The sequence below is a fragment of the Castor canadensis genome, chromosome 10 (genome assembly GCF_047511655.1).
Source record: "Castor canadensis chromosome 10, mCasCan1.hap1v2, whole genome shotgun sequence".
In the NCBI taxonomy this organism is placed as follows: domain Eukaryota; kingdom Metazoa; phylum Chordata; class Mammalia; order Rodentia; family Castoridae; genus Castor; species Castor canadensis.
Genome location: NC_133395.1, coordinates 74616614 through 74634301, shown reverse-complemented (window position 1 = coordinate 74634301; position 17688 = coordinate 74616614). Strand labels below are relative to the sequence as shown.

General features: G+C 38.8%; 1 protein-coding gene across 3 annotated transcripts in view; it reads left to right on the top strand.

Moving 5' to 3' along the window:
- B3glct (beta 3-glucosyltransferase) overlaps positions 1-17688 on the top strand; it is a 119639-nt gene that overhangs the window by 33684 nt on the left and 68267 nt on the right. The gene's annotated exons all lie outside the window — the stretch shown is intronic.

Genomic DNA, 17688 nt, shown 5'->3' with positions numbered 1-17688 from the left:
ATTCTTTATTTTCTGCTGATTAAAACATCATACACTAAATCGTCGTATGTATATTGGGGTATATGTTTATAATTTAAGAAAATTATGTAATTGTATAGGACTACCATGGTTTTGTCATAAAATCTAATTAAAAAGAAATGGAAGAGCCAGGTATGGTGGTGCACACCACTTGGGACACTGAGGCAGGAAGATTGTGAGTTCGAGGCCAGCACGGGCTACATAGTGAGACCCTGTCTCAAAAATTGAAAACAAAAACAAAAGCAAAAAAAAGAAGTGGCAAAAGACCAGGTTTAATGGCTCGTCCTGCAATCCCTGCACTTGGGAGGCAGAGGCAGGAGAATCATGAGTCCAAGGCCAGCCCGGGCAGGAGAATCATGAGTTCAAGTGAAAGAAACAACTTTTTAAAGATAGGGCTTAAAATAGTAGAGATAATTAACGTTTAAATTTTTGGTAACAAGTTCTAGGACAATTTTCATGTTGAAATAACATTTTCATTGATCTTACTGCTGTGCTTCCTCTATGAGTCTCTTTAATCTGTTTTTTAATTAGATGTCATTAATTGAACTTTTGATTTGATTTATAGTGTAATATCCTAGAAGGATTATAGAGAGAAAAATCTATGCATACAGGTACATTTTAATGACATTTAAAATAGGCACGAACTGGATCTAAACTTTCTCTGAATAATGCTGTAGGTTTGAGGAGGAGGAAGATTTACTTTGTTTTTTTAGACAGGCTCTTGTTATGTACTCAAGATCTCCTGCCTCTACCTTCCAAGTGTTGGAAGTATAGGTGTGGGTCACCATAGCTGACAGGATCTACTTTCTTGTTTAGTGTCCCCTTTATTTGTAGGAGATGTGTTCCAGTGGCTATCTGAAACTGCAGATAGGATTGTATTTTATCTGCTATGTTTCACCTATACATTCATACCTAAGACAAAGTTTAATTTATAAATTAGGCACAGTAAGAGATTAACAACGACTAATGATAAAATATAATAATACAATTACCAGTACTACTTCTGTGGTGCTTTGGACCAGTAAAGTGAAAGTAAAGTGAGGGTTACTTGAATACACAAGCACTGTAGTGCCACAACAGTCAATCCAATAATAAATGGATGAGTAACAGGTACAGCAAGAAAACACTGGATGAAGGAGTGGTTCATGTCCTGGGTAGGACAGAATGAGACAACATCGTACTGTTCAGAATGATGCTTAAGTTAAAACTTATGAGTTGTTTACTTATGGAATATTCCATTTAATATTTTCAAATTGCAGTTGACCTTGGACAACTGAGGCCATAGATAGGGGGACTGACATCCTGTCCTGTTGCACTAACTTCTTCAGCCAAGTAAATAAACTTCATGACCTCCACTAGGTTGCTGTGACCTTCAAGACAGAGTACTTGTCTTTAGATCTCTTAGGAAAGAGATCAGTCTCTCAGATCTCTTAGGAAAGAACTTTTTGACAAGAGAAATGTGTTTTTGTCAGTTTGCTTTCTTTCTATTAGTGGGGGCTAGAAAATAAAGGGTTAGAAATCTCAATGGAAATTAACAGCCTTGACAATACTTGAGGCTAAGACTTTGCTGAGAATAAAGTTTATTGTATTTCATCTTTAAATATAAACTTTAGTAAACCTCCCTGCAAGGAAAGTTCTCTAGGTCTCCACATTTGGAACATCATACTTTCTCAAGGGAGAGGAAAAAATAAAATGCTATTGACATTATTTTTGGAAATCAGAGATTGGAGCAATACAAGAGGTTTCAAGTTTGTCTGTCTGGAAACCTAACTTTTAGAGATTTTCTTCTACTGAATCTTTCTGGGTATCATCAGAGAGGCAGACATACAGCAGCCTTGGCTGGCTAGCTTCTCTGCTTCATTACAGGTGTTAGTTAAATGACCAAATGCAGGTGCTAGTCAGGTGGCCAAATGCAGGGAGCTGCAGGAGAAGTACCAGTAGACTTAATGATCTGTCAGTTGTGTCCAGGCAAACATAAACTGGATTTAGCTACACTGGACCTTGGAAATTATCCCAATTTTCATGTAATTAGCAATGGCACACAGTTGGGCATCATTTATTCATATAGGGGTTAAGAGCATGTTCTTTCTTCTGTATCTGCCTGTGGCCTGCTCTCAGAAGTACATTCCATCTTGCAGAGGCAGCTTCATGTGTTCAGATTATGTGTCTTCCTCATTTTAGCCATGCTAATTGTTCCTGCCATTTATTTAGAATAACAACATCCTTTGTTAATCAAGCCTAGTTGGTTGAATTTACATTCATACCCGATCTCTACTTCTGCTCTCTTTTGTTCTCCTCTTCTCTTTTCTCTCTTCTTTTGTCTCCTGTTCTCTTTTTTCTCCTCTCTGCTGCCCCCTCTCTCTTTTTTCTTTTCTTCTCTCTCTCTCTCTCTCTCTCTTTTTTTTTTTTTTTGTGCAAATGAATACTGATCATTGGCTCTCCACTACCTTTTCCTCCTTCACTCTTCTGGAAGAGTGGTTTCCAGGGTGCCTTGAAGTAAGGCAATATTCCTGGGACTTGGTTCACTATGAGGATGAGGCATGTTGGGTACCTTTTGGTGAGAAATAGTATAAATTATGGAATGTTCTTTCTTTTCTTCATCTAGGGAAAAGAAATTTACTTGAGAGGGTACTACTAGGGGCTGACTGTGCCTGTTTCTGGGGCCCTGCAAAGGGAGCCAGATCCAAGATCACGGGATGCTTAAAATTGACCCAAGACTCTGAGAGAGAGTGGTTACAGGCCGCTGTCAAAGCTGAATCTAGCAATTGTATTAGGAATGGAGCATGTGTGTTGGTTGGAGCCTCTTCTTTGTGTCTCCCAGTAGTTTGTTTTGTTTGGTTTTTGTTTGGTGCTAGTGATTGAACCCAGAGCCTTATTGAGTGATAACCACATGCTCTACCACTGAGTTTCACTCCAAGCCCCTTCCAGGAGCTCTGAGGCAAGATGGCCGGCCTCTGAGAGGGCATGGACCAAGCACAGCAGTGGAAACCTCCAGTGCTTCTTCCCTTTGGCTGAGACAGTTCTAGCAGAGCTCATTAACTGCCATTCCTATCTCTGGATCTGAGCTTCATCTCCTACCACTCATTCATTTAAACTTCATTTCCCAGTAATATCAGATTCCTGGGGTTCCATGATCACCTCATATGTCTCTGTGGCTTTGCATGTGTGGACCTGTCTTCTTGTCCAGCCTCTTTGTCCCCAGGAAACCTTTCCATGCACGTTCTTGACTCAAAGTTGTAAATCACTTCCTCTTTAGTCCTACCTTTGTATCTGTACAAACTTCTGTTGTATACTTTTCACTTTGTATTATTACTTGTTACCTATTTGTCTTTCTCTTCTACAAACTTGGAGAGCAGAGAACAGAAGTGTCTTACTAGTTTTTGATTGCTCAGAATGAAGCAGTGTTTGTGTGTACTTAGCCTGAGTCTTTAGTGAATGTTAATTGAGTTGAATCTCTGAAATTCATTCTCTCCTTTCTTGAATTTACTTTGTTTTTCTATTATAATAGAAGTTTCTTTTCGTTTCTTTTACATGCAGCGTGGACACCTTTGTCCACACACACGTATGTAGGCATGTGTACACACACAAACACACACACACAGAGTTTATCATAAGCGCTCTGAAGGCAGACACGTCTTTTGATCCTTGCACAGCACCTTAGACATAGAAGTACTCAACATAGGCAGTTGGATCCAAGACATTTAACAAATTAAAATGAAAATTTAAGTGGATTATTTTATCTGTTTTTGTTAATTCTTAAAAAATAGGGTAATGGCAAGTCTCAACCCTATTAAATGTAACAGCTATCTACTTCGCTCAGAAACATCAGTTTAGAGAAAATAATAGAAAAAAATTGAGTATGTGTTGACCCTAAGAAAATAAATCATGATTAGATGAATCTTTGAGAGAGAATATGGAAAAGAACTAAATAATTCCTTAACACAGACAATGTAACAATGTCTTCAGGAGGGTGGAACATTTACTGCCTTTCACAAAATAGCCCAGTTGGTGAGTGGACATCCTTACGTAAGGATGCGACCTTGAACTTACATATGTCATGCCATCTTATGTACCCTTTGTCTACAACAATGACATGGATGTACCTGGGTTAGAAACATAATGTCTAGCTGGGCAGCCTTGGGTCTAGCCAGAACTGAAGGGGTTCTAATCACTAAAAGGAAGTTCCATCCATCTAGGATGGACTCTGGGGGAAACTGATTTCTCTGCTAAAGTTGGGATTTTGTTTGCACATCAAGCACTCACATAATCTGTAGAAGAATTTATGAGCCTCTCATTCATTCATTCATTCATGCGACATTTACAGGCTTACCATGGGCAAAATAGTGGCCATATAAAGATCATCAAGTGAGCCTGGGGGTGGAGGCAGGCCTGTTCATGGGCATATGGAAGTCAGGTGTAGTGCAGTGATGGAAAGACAGGAAGCATAAGGCCGAGGAGGGATATGGTGCTCAAGGAGGGAGTTCTGATAGCTGAGTCCTGTGTAGGCACTCACTAGTAGCCTGAGGACAGGTAGGAGGGAGGATGTCCTAGGTAGAGAGGCCAGCAGGTAATGGCAGCCAGGTGAGAGGCAGGAGTGCAGTGTGTGGGTTGGGAGGATGTTAGGAAGGCAGGCAGCCTGGGAACGTAGGCGGGGGTGTGGTCATAGAGGCACTGTATGTCTTCTGGGACTGTATGTCTTCAGACCTTTCTTGGGACTTCTCAGGGGGCATTGCTGGCACTTTGAGGGCTTTATCACCCCCTAGGTACATGTAATTGTGACCCCTAGTCTTCAAGACTGGGCAGGGCCTCATTCCAGGCTTGGCGGTGTAGTCTGTGGCAGGGCTACTCAGGTGGGTTGCAGATTGAGCTGGGCCTTCCCCATGGGCAATGAAGAAGAACTGCATCAGGCTAGGGGGTGGTGTGGCGGTATTGTGGGGCCAGAACCATAGAATTTAGATGTGGGCTGAAGGAGAAGTGGGAGGTCCCCAGCTGGATTTAGGTTAGGAGCTATTGGTTGGGGCCGAGGATGGCTTCAGACAGTGAAGCTGACTTCAGGTTCCCATAGGTTGTACCTGAGAGGTGGCTGGGAGTGCCAGGAGAAAAGTTTGGACAAAGAGTGCATCTGAGGATCAGTAACACATGGGTAATGGCTAAGAGCTTGAAGGTGCTGCCTCCTGAGAGGGCACGGAGTCCCAGGGGAGACCAGCCCTCTGAGGAGACTTAAGGACTGGACTGGAAAGGGAGGTGCAGAAAAGGGTATCATGTGATGCTGGGAACCCCAGGAACAGCCACTATTCTGCAGAGAGGCAGGTGAGGAGGTCTCAAATGGCCATCTGATGGAACCCTCCTCTCCTGTGGCTCCTGCCCTGCCCCCACCTCAGGAAGCCTCACACTGGGGGCTTTGTTGTAGCTGGTGCCTGTTACTGTCATTATTGTTTTAATTTTGATTTTAATTGTAGTTAAAAAGCATATAACATAAAATTTGTATCTTAAGTGCACAGTTGAGTAGCAGTAAATATACTCATGTTGACAACATATCTCCAGAAGTTTTTATCCTGCAAGCCAAACCCACTAAACACAACTCCCCATTCCTCTTTCCTGCAGCACCCCCATAACTGCCATTATAAATTCTGTCATGACATTCATTAAAGAGATTGAAAAATCTACCGTTAAATTTATATGGAAACACAGGAGGCCACGAATAGCCAGGGCAATATTCAGTCAAAAGAACAATGCTGGAGGTATCACAATACCTGACCTCAAACTATATTACAAAGCAATAACAATAAAAACAGCATGGTACTGGCACAAAAACAGACATGAAGACCAGTGGAACAGAATAGAGGACCCAGATATGAAGACACACAACTATAACCAACTTGTCTTTGACAAAGGAGCTAAAAATATACGATGGAGAAATAGCAGCCTCTTCAACAAAAACTGCTGGGAAAACTGGTTAGCAGTCCACAAAAAACTAAAACTAGATCCATGTATATCACCCTATACCAATATTAACTCAAAATGGATCAAGGATCTTAATATCAGACCACAAACTCTAAAGTTGATACAGGAAAGAGTAGGAAATACTCTGGAGTTAGTAGGGATAGGTAAGAACTTTCTCAGCGGAACCCCAGCAGCACAGCAAGTAAGAGATAGCATAGATAAATGGGACCTCATAAAACTAAAAAGCTTCTGTTCATCAAAAGAAATGGTCTCTAAACTGAAGAGAACACCCACAGAGTGGGAGAAAATATTTGCCAGCTACACATCAGACAAAGGACTGATAACCAGAATATACAGGGAACTTAAAAAACTAAATTCTCCCAAAACTAATGAACCAATAAAGAAATGGGCAAGTGAACTAAACAGAACTTTCTCAAAAGAAGAAATTCAGATGGCCAAAAAACACATGAAAAAATGCTCACCATCTCTAGCAATAAAGGAAATGCAAGTTAAAACCACACTAAGATTCCACCTCACCTCTGTTAGAATAACCATCATTAGCAACACCACCAACAGCAGGTGTTGGCGAGGATGCGGGAAAAAGGAACCCTCTTACACTGTTGGTGGGAATGTAAACTAGTACAACCACTCTGGAAAAAAATTTGGGGGCTACCTAAAACATTAAACATTGACCTACCATTTGATCCAGCAATACCACTCTTGGAGATATACCCAAAAGACTGTGACACAGGTTACTCCAGAGGCACCTGCACACCGATGTTTATTGCAGCACTATCCACAATAGCCAAGTTATGGAAACAGCCAAGATGCCCCACCACTGATGAATGGATCAAGAAAATGTGGTATCTTCATGCAGCCATGAAGAAGAACGAAATGTTATCATTCGCTGGTAAATGGATGGAATTGGAGAACATCATTCTGAGTGAGGTTAGCCTGGCCCAAAAGACCAAAAATCATATGTTCTCCCTCATATGCGGACATTTAGCTCAAGGGCAAACACAACAAGGGGATTAGACTTTGAGCACATGATAAAAGTGAGAGCACACAGGGAGGTGTGAGGATAGGTAAGACACCTAAAAAATTAGTTAGTGTTTGTTGCCCTTAATGCGGAGAAACTAAAGCAGATACCTTAAAAGCAACTGAGGCCAATAGGAGAAGGGGATCAGGAACTAGAGAAAAGTTTAGATCTCGAAGAATTAACTTAGAAGGTAACACACATGTACAGGAAAGCAATGTGAGTCAACTCCCTGTATAGCTGTCCTTATCTCAACTAGCAAAAACCCTTGTTCCTTCCTATTATTGCTTATACTCTCTCTTCAACAAAATTAGAGATAAGGGCAAAATAGTTTCTGCCGGGTATTGAGGGGGTGGGGAGGAGAGGGAGGGGCTAGAGTGGGTGGTAAGGGAGGGGGTGGGGGCAGGGGGGAGAAATGACCTAAGCATTGTATGCACATATGAATAATAAAACAATAAAAAAAATAAATTCTGTCATGAGTTTGATGGCTCTAAGCATTGATACTTCAGATGAATGGAACCATATAGTATTTGTCCTTTGGTGACTGCTTTAATTTCACATAATCTTGTCTTCAAGTTTCATCCAAATGAACCTTGTTGTATATCTCAAAATATTTGATATGTGGTTTTTTTTTTTAAAAGGCTAAATGTTGTCACTACTGTTATTTTGGCAGGCTGTCTTTGCCATTACTGGTGACCTCAATCTTCCGTGACAGACATTTTCATTTGTGGACACCCGGTTTCTGGGGTGCTCACTGGCATTTTGCATGGCTCCCTTTTGGTGAATTTTGTCCTGCCATGTATCTCTCCTGCCCTTAGATGCAAAAGGGAGGCAGAAGCTGTCCCCTGCTTTTCTTTGAATCCACTATGGCACCTAGTAGAATGCCAAACCCACAGTGTTAGAAACTGTATTTCCATTGATGTGTTTTTCTCAGCTGTTAAAGCTTAGGAAATAGCTCCATTCCTCTAAAGTATTTAAATTTTCAAGTACTTTATTCTGTGCCTCTATGTAGTTTTAGTATGCATATACTTTATTTTATTGGGTTGTATTTACATTTCAATTTGCAGATTTGTACATTTGCAATTTACAATTTAAACAACCTGTTGAGTTAGGAGACTTAGATTGCCACTAGGTGGCAATATTGGTTTTACATTTAAAGTCATGTAATTAAGCAGTATCATTAGGCAGCCATCATCCCCCCCATCCCCCACATTTAATTCTATGATGGTAAATAAAGTCCAGACTAAAGTGATAAGGAGACCTCCCTCTAATTGTAATACAGTATATTGTTAGTCAAGCTCTTTCCTCAAATGGAAGTCGGTCCTGAGCACTGAATTAGTTATGGCAAAATGTTAGTGCTTAGATTTACTGTGCTAACAAGATACAGAGTATGCTGTATGAATTAGGTAGTTTCAGATTTGGACTAACAAATCTCTTGCTAGTTGAAATGGCCAGAAAGATTTTAGAATTTGCAACTGTGCTTGATGCTGCATTTTTCTCTTTTTACACCTGTATATGATTAAATGTTGGGTTTATTCCATGAATAGCACTTTAGAGATCTAAAAGTTGTTGACAGCTAACATTCATTCTATAGACAATTCTTAGGGGACAATCATGAGACACTTTGCCTTGAAACTACTTAAGCATTGAGAAAGAAGATCAGTGTCTGAGAATTAAATACTGAAATGCACCAGGCATGGAGGCAGAGAGGGAGCATCACCTTAAAGAGGCAGGATGACCCCTTAGTTGAAATCTAACAGGAACCTGTTTCAAGAAATTGACTTACTCTTTAGAAAGTTGGTGATGTGCAATCTGCCATGGAAACTGACATAAGGGGAATCTTAAGTGGCAGAAGGTGTTAGGGCCTCCCCAGCACAGTGGGTAGAATGTGTTAGCTTCTTCAAGAAGGACCTCAGTGCCAGAGGATGGCAGTATACACTGTTCCTCTACTGGATGGGATGTCTGGAGTCCTCCTGTCACCTGAAACTTGAACTATGAAGTCTTCAGGTTGCAATTTTGGTTCCTCTTATCAGTTTTTCCACTGTAAGCATTCAATAAAAGTTCCTTGGTGAGAGAGGAATCTGGTTAATTATCATTTGAATATCTGATATCTCAAAATATCTATGCCTCTCACAGTGCCAGATGTCTAGAACTGCTGTTTATTTATTCATTACTCCTGTCAGGTTGCACTTAACTACAAAGTCTGCCAAAAAATTAAGGTGCAAAAATTTAATGGTCTCTGTGCTTATGCATCTGCTTCTAGCTGTTGTTGTTGCTTTAGCAAGTCATTAACCTGGCCTGTTTTGCTTCAAGGTGCAAAAAAAAAAAAAAAAAACCACAAACATTTTTCATCATTACAATGTGAGTAAAAAGTATGAGCCTAAACTGACTTTCTATATGAGATTTAAAATTGTATTTGGAGTTGTTGCTAGAGTGGTAAAACTGTTTTCCAGAATATTCTGGGTCATTCTAAGTTGACATTCTGATCTCCAGTTTTGAGGCTTGTAATGGAATTTATAGTCACCTTGAAGTTTATATCTTTTTCTCTAAGTTAGCAGACTTTATCAAGTATTGTTCTATATGTAGAGTACTGTTCTCGATTGCTCTGGTGCTGAGTTACAAAGGAGTTTAGAAAGATATTCTAGTTCTTTGAATTACCTGTAAGGTAGATGGTAACTATTTCTTACTATAAATGACTATCATTAACTGGAAATTACAAATACAGAGGAACTATGTTAAAGAAACTGTATTACAGGTTCAGAGAAACTTTAAATTAGTTGAGCATCTGTAGTTATATTGGGCACTTTTGTCTGTGGTAAAAGGCCATCTGTAGACAATGTGCAGAGATCTTAAGAATTGTGATACATATTTGGAAATGGTTAAGAACTGTAGCACTTGTAAAAATGTCATGCTCATTGTATGTGTGGCACCAGAGAGGGTAAAGAGGGGGGACTTTTTCAAAATCAGGAGGGAATACTTATCTGGGAGTGGTTGTATATGTTTAGAACCTATATGATTCTGGAAGTGGAAGACGTGAGTTGTCAGGAAGGTCTACTTTTGGGAGGTCATGTAGAGACTGGAACTTGTACAGGCATCATTTGTGGGATGCACAAAGCATGTGTCCAGAGTCATCTAGCAATCCAACTGTTAGGTTAGAATGGAGGAAAAGGAGGGATGGGGAGAAGGGGATGGGGTTGATGAATATGTGAACAAATGCTCATCTGTAGAGAGAAGAATACAGATTTTGAGGAAGTGACATTTTCTTGAGTTCTTTTTTTTTTTTTTAAAACCTCCCTGCATTACAGATGGAAAGTTAATGTGGAGTTATAAAGATTGACTGTTTTAAGAGGTGGACAAACAAAAAGCAAAACAAGGGCAAAACCCAGAAGGAGAGTTTGTGCTCTGTTCTCCGAGTACATCAGGCACTTGCATTGATTTTGTTTTAAATGCCTCTTATGTGCATCACATCTGCGAGCCAATTAGGATTTGACTTCTGTTTTTTGAACTTACAAAAATTCCTTCTTGAGGGCATGTTTATGTGAAAATTACTCTTTTTTGTTTGTTACGTGAAATGAGAGCAAATACCTCAGTCTCTGGGACTGACTTGAAATTTGAGGTATCTTGAATTTATATTGGGGAGGAAAGAAATGCTGTCATCTGAAAGTCTTTTTTTCTTCTGGGCCCAGTTACTAAGGGCATCTTACATCATGCTATCTGTGCTGAAGCTTCTGAAGTGTAGGAACACCTGCCTAAAATCATGGAAACCATTATTGTTCTCCAAAGGAATTTCACAATGAGATTAAATTGGAAACAACAAAATGAGAAAAGATAGTAAAGCATAACTGCATTGTATTCAATAGGTTCTAGTAAACAAGGATCCAGGCACTATCTGAAAACTCTACAATGTGGATTTTAGCACAAAGCAAAGGTCATGCATGGCCAGGGAGTCGCTTTGGATGGGACAGGGAAGTAAGCACTGTAGAGGAGAACGGGGGAACAGGCAGAGAGGACAGAGATTAGAGTGAAGGTGGGGCTGAGAAATGAGCAGAACCATAGGTAAACTTGGGTTCCATTTTTAAGGCAAACTAGTAGTACAGAGAAAACTCCAGAAGTGGGGGCATTCCAAGTTAGATGACCTCTACTGCGGTGGGCAAATGGAGCCGGCCTAGCTGCTTACAATCCTATCTTCTCTCCCTCCCCTGACTATTGCTCGGAAGAGAACAGACACTTATAATTTTGTTGCCTTCTATTGTAGGGAGACTTTAAGCCTTATTTAAAACCTGGCAGAATCTCAACCTTACAAATAAATTACTCTTTTTGCTTGTTCACAGAAAGCTTTGGAAACCACTATTTTCTGGAGATGAATTAGTCAGTCCTTGGCTCATTAGATTAAAGAAACCTCATATCCATAAAATAAGCCAGGCAAGCTGGCAAGGCCTGTTGTAGATTAGTGTGAGGAAGCCTGGGAAGGATGGCCCTGAGCTTGCTATTTTTAGAGACTTGGTTTATTGGCAGGGAGACAGTGTAAGGTACTTCATTCAGAGGTTAGCTTTGAGACTCATGAGTGTGATTTATTTTCTCAGCTTTTTGATGCTATCACTAAACTTTCCTTTCAAGATGAAAGCAAACGAATCCTTGATTACTTACTAAAAGTCCTTTCTTTTGGGAAGAAGGTTATAGGCATTGGGAAAGCATAATAAGTTTTTGGGTTTTTAAAATTAAATTGGAGATTTTATTACATGGTTATTGAATAAGAAGTTATATCCATTCATTTAATAAATAGAATTATTTTATCATGTTCTTTCCCTAAAATAACACTGTCTCTTTTTACATATACAACTAGTATTCTTAGAAACATCTTTTATACATGTGTCTTTACCTAGTGTATTCCATACAACACAGGAAATAGGTAGGACGTTAGGGGTCAGTGGGGTTTGCCCAGAAATGATTAAATACTCACATGATTTGAAAGGCTATGTCATGAACATCGAACTTTTGTCTCTTTTTGGCTGCCCAGAATTTGACCCCTTCTGTGTCCTGGAGATACCTGCCCCATGTGAATGTGGAGGGAGCTGGAACTTGGCCACTATGGGGCACACACTAGATGCTCTGTCTTCCTGAGCATGCGGAAAGGAGACCCTGTGATCCAGCATGGTCAGTTGGATGTTGTCATTAAGGGTTTTGAAACTAGAGCCAGAGACACAAAGAAGCAGGTTGCTTTAGGACTGTATTCTCTGGAGGTAATATCAGTGTGTGTGTCTAGTGGTGACGGTGGGGCCAGATTTAGAGTCAGTACATGCAGGTGTGCAGAGGAGGTGAGTATTCCATGCAGATGGGGCCTGTGGTGTGATGTCTAACAGGGGTGGCCTCTCCAGACTATGGATCACTGTGGATGGTGCCTTGACCTGTGCAAGGTGCTGGACCTGGTACCTGCCCTCCAAGAAGGCCCATTCTTGTGGGGAAACAGGTGGTTCTAGCAGTTGAATTGCTGCATGAATCCATGCAGACTTGGCATTGTGAGAACACAGGTAAGGAAACTTCCAACCTGGCCTGGAAAAGGCAGCAATGGTTTATGGCATTTAAACTAAACCTCTATATAGTAAGAGTTTGCCGGACTCTTATGTGTGGAGGCAGTAAACTATGGGTCTCACTGAACATTATGAGAGATGAACAAGGGAAGATGAACCATTTTGAGCTAAGATGGTGACCTTACATTTGAAAAGGTGGAATGTGAGGCCTGGTGAGACACCTCTTGCATGGGAGTGGAGATAGGAATTGCTGTTGTAATCACAGCCAACTTTTATTGAATACATATTGTCAGCGTTATTTTATTCTGTACTCATGTTGTGCACTGTGCTCTGTTGTTTTCAGCATGAGCTCATTTAGCTCTGAGCTAGTTAGTGTTACTCTTGCCATTTCAAAGAGAGGAAAATGGTGTAGCAAGATTAAGTGACTTACTATGCTCACAGCACTGCTGAGTAGCAGAGCCAGGCCTGTATTTCAGCTCCTATGGTCTCCAAAGCTCTTTCATTCTGCTGTGCTGGTGGTGGTGGTGGGGGTGGGAGGCTGGAATCCCCTTCCCCACAGCAGATCAGCCAAGGCAGACACGTGGCAGTAATTCTATGTTTGTTAATAAACAGTAACCTATTTATACATCCTTTCACCTGGCATTTAACCCTTGACATTCTCTTGTAGATTTATTTACTTACTGCCTCCCTCATTAGGAGGTAAGACCCAAAATGATAGGATGTGCCTGGTTTTTCCACAGCAGTTTATTGTGTTCCTAGAATAATGCCTGGCACATGGTTGTTCCTCAAAAATAACAACAATATTGGGCTAGAGGCGTGGCTCAGGTAGTAAAGCAGCTGCTTTGGAAGCACAAAGCCATGAGTTCAAACCCTAGTCTTGCTCCCTCCCCCCAAAAACCAAACACCCACCAAAAGCATTCTCATCTTATGCTTACCATGCTTCAAGTGCTTGGCATACATTATCTCACTTGCTCCTCAGTACAGAGTACTGTTATTCCATTCAAACACGACGTAACAGCCACAGCTAGGTTAAGGAACTTGCTCAAAGCCACATAACTCAGAAAAAAATAGTACTAGGATTCAGATGGTAGAACTTTGTCTCCAGAGATAAGTCCATAAATACTGAGCTTTACTGCTTTTGTGAGTGAATGATTGGTTAAAATAGATTTATACGCACTGTAAAAATGTACTTAGTAACGCACTTCAAAGTAAATAGTTTGTAAAATAAAATATATAATGAGCTAATATTTTTTCTTTTGAGGAAAGGACAGTTAATAATTAAGACAAGTATCTGGAAAAAGTATACATTTGTATATATATGTATATACTCAGTTTCCTGGAAAGTGTTTTATGTGGTGGTCCATAATTAATACTGGATTTTAAGGCCTAGTAAATCTGTCTCATTTATGTTCCAAACAGCATATTATATATTTCTATTATCTTTATAAGAAGGATCTACCTCTAGCAATAAACAGATGTTAATTTTCATCATGATTTATTTCTTGATCTAAAACTCAGTTTGGTGCCTAAGAGCTATGTAATAGTTGGGATTTGCAATTACAATTGAATTGCAGTCAGTCTTGAAGCAGAATTCAGTCTTTTAGAACCTTTGCCAGTTACTTAACAAATGTATTGACTTATGCTCTCTGTTCTTGGTTTGAATAGTGAGACAGTAAGACTACGCAAATCCATGTTCTTCTAGGCTTATTGGTTGAATTAAGATAAGGGTAAATAATAAATACTAGGAAATGGTCTGTCCACAAAATGAGGACCAGCAGCAAGGAGAAACATCGCTGAATTTTTTCCTGACAGAGGCAGAAAGACAAAAGTGGATCAAAACCAAATCTTCTAAATAATGAAGTTATTTATTACATTTTAAATATTCACCCATTTTAATCCATATTTGACTGTTAGTTTTTCATTTATGCTATTAATATTTGTAGATAGGAATTTTTCATGATTTTTTCACTATCTCAAGAATAGACTTTCTCTGTTCTTGAAATAGCTGAGCACTGTGACGTTAGAATCAAGTCCCCTTTCAAAATGAACAAGATGACTATATGTTGGACTCAATTAAGGAATGAGATTGTTGGGTTTAAATTTGTTTGCCTTTAGTGATTATTAGCCTACTGTAAATATGCATTTGTGCCTATGTGCCAACTATGTTTAAGGGAGGTGCTGACTTACAGCCCAGGGGTTTCTGTCTTCAAAGTGATTAAGATAACAGGACATACTGATGATGCAAGGAAAGGCGAATGTTGATTCAGACACAGACAGAGCTGACATAGAAGCTCAAATTCCTGCACTCAACCTGTTCATCTGCTTTCCCTTTCCTGTTACTCAATTTGAGCATAGCATTTTTAGTACCTTTGCACTTGACTCTGTTAGGATATTATCTCAGTCGATAGAATTTTGCTTGGCTTTTCAGATGTGAATTAGTACCGTGATTAGGTGTCATTTAGGTTACAACAGATGGTGTCTATGTGTAAGAATGGCTTCACTGTCTTTTATTCCAAACAGCTCTTGGTACTATTCATACATTTTCTTACTTTCTCCTTGATTTTTCATTTGAAAACTCTTTTTTTAAAAACACTGTCTAATCACTTATTAAAAACACCTGCTTTATATCTAAAAGTGCTTTAAGCTAGGGATGTAATGCCTTTAAAGAAGGTCTAAATCTTGTGGTGGTGATAGATAAAATATTATCATTCCAAGTGACAAGAACTGAGATAAGATCATTCGATAGTAAATTTTATTGTGACCTTTTTGTTAATCTTAGTGGTGCTAATATATCTGAGTACGTGTATCTGGGTCTGTGTGTATTAATGAATGTATTTGTATCTTAATATACAGATTTATATGTGATAAATGTATATGACAACAATAAAAGCTCCTGGACCTTTAGGGAATTAGTATAATAAAATTTATTTATAATTAAGATGGCCTTGACTTGGTGTACTCTAGAGTAAATCAAGACAAAGTAGGTAGAACCTACTTTGTACTTTTGAGTACTTATATTCCTTTGGAAACTTTTCAAAAGGCATAGGAGATTTTGAAATATTTTTATTTGGAGATGTTGAGGGACAAAAACTGTGGCTGGTATTCTCATGTTCACAAACAGAAACAAGTATGAAATCCACTGTATAGTTTAGTAAACAAAAAGTAAGGAAGCTGGAGATGATTTTCCTCCACTAATAATCCTGTTTATTTCAGCCTAGGATTTGACTCCTTCGTGCTTACTAAATATATGTGGAAGTTCTGTGTTGTGGCAGAAGTTACATAAGCCTGTCTCCTAGGCTGTGTCAGGAAAGAGTCCATGCAGCTGGAAAAAGCAAACAGTTAATACCTGAGTTATCCCTGTTGGTATTGTACATGTCCCACAACGAGGACTGTAGTTCTCTCAATTAAAAAAAAAAGTACTATATTTTAGCTGTACTAAAGAATTTTTAAGCATATATCTCATTCTGTCATCTTCACACAAATATTTTTATTTTCTGATTCTCTCAGTCCCTCTTCATATATGAATTTGTTTTTTATTGTTGGGATCATGTCTGTTTTTTCATTTAACATAAAAATGTTTCCATTGTTACAAAGTTTTTATCGTAACTTAACTGCTACCTTGTAACTCATTAGCACTTATTTTTATGTAAAACTTTTAAAAGCATTTGGGATGTTTCTTTCTTATCTAGTTCATATTAGCAGTCACCCTTAATTATTTTCGTTTTATGCAAATAGCAATGTCATTAGTTTCTTTACACATGATTTTTTGCTCTTATATAAACCTTCATGAATATATATGTGTGTATATATGTATATTGCAATTTTTATAAGACAGTGAAAATTACTGCATAATTCAGAAGTGACAGTAGGAAGGCCCTGAATTATTCATATTGTACTATCTTAGGTAGCTGTTAATTCAGCCTTTAGACTTGTTTTTTTTCTAGCACGCCACATTGTCTAATTTAACCTTTGATTACTGTTTTTATATTTCATATTTGTACATAGAAGTTGAAATAAACACTACATAAAAATGGGGTTTATTTGATTTTCAATTCCAAAGATTTATATTAAGAACTAGTCTCTTTTTTTTTTTGTAATACTGGGACTTGAACTCAAGGCTTCCCACTTGGAAAGCAGGCTCTCTACCACTTGAATCACACCTCCAGTCCATTTTGTTCTGGTTATTTTGGAGCTAGGATGTCGTGGAGTATTTGCCTGGGCTGGCCTCGAACTGTGCTCCTCCTGCCTCAGCCTCCCAATTAGCTAGGATTACAGGTGTGAGCCACACTGGTGCCCAGCTTCTTTTCTTAAATAGTAAATATATAGGAACCTAAGATCAGTGTGGAATTCATATCAGTGCTGTAATATTTCAAATATTTAGGCATTTCTTACTAAATTCTTTTTATCTAGTGACAGTTACTATGAATATAGTTTATTATTTAAAAAAAATTTTTTTTTCTTGGTGGGACTGGGGTTCAAACTCAGGGCTTCATGTTGGCAAAGTAGGTGCTCTACCACTTGAGCCAAACCTCCAGTCCATCAGGGATATTTTATAGCTAGAATAAAACACAGGATATAATAAAGTTTGTAGGAGGAAGAGGTTCAAGTGTATCAGATAAGAAATTCTGACTTGGCTTTTGTAGTAACTTGAAATATAGCAAATGCAAATAATAAAGCATTACTTCAAAACTTAAAATATTAATCTCTCTATATAACATTAAAATATTAATCTCTGTATTTGTGCATATTTATTTATATAGCCATACTTGTGCCTTTTTCTGAGTTTTAGCTCCTTCTCTTTTAAGAATTTGTAAATTCTATCACTATGCTACTTCTATTATTGTCTGAGAAATTAAGGGTTATTTGGACTGTCTATAGCATTTCTATGGTAAAGCATTTTTAAAGATATTCTTAGATTTTTTTTTTTTTTGACAAAGCCTTACTATGTAGCCCAGGCCTGCCTTGAACTCATAATCCTCCTGCCTCTGCCTCCTGTGCCAGAATTACAGGAGTGTGCTGTCACATGCTTTTAGAGAACTTTCAGCAAATATTTTTCCACAATAGATTGATTGGATGCTGTGTCTTCTTTAGCCAAAGGGTTTCATTTACCATGTTTTACATATGTTCTGTATAAAATAAAAGGCTGTTTTTGTGCTTCTAAGT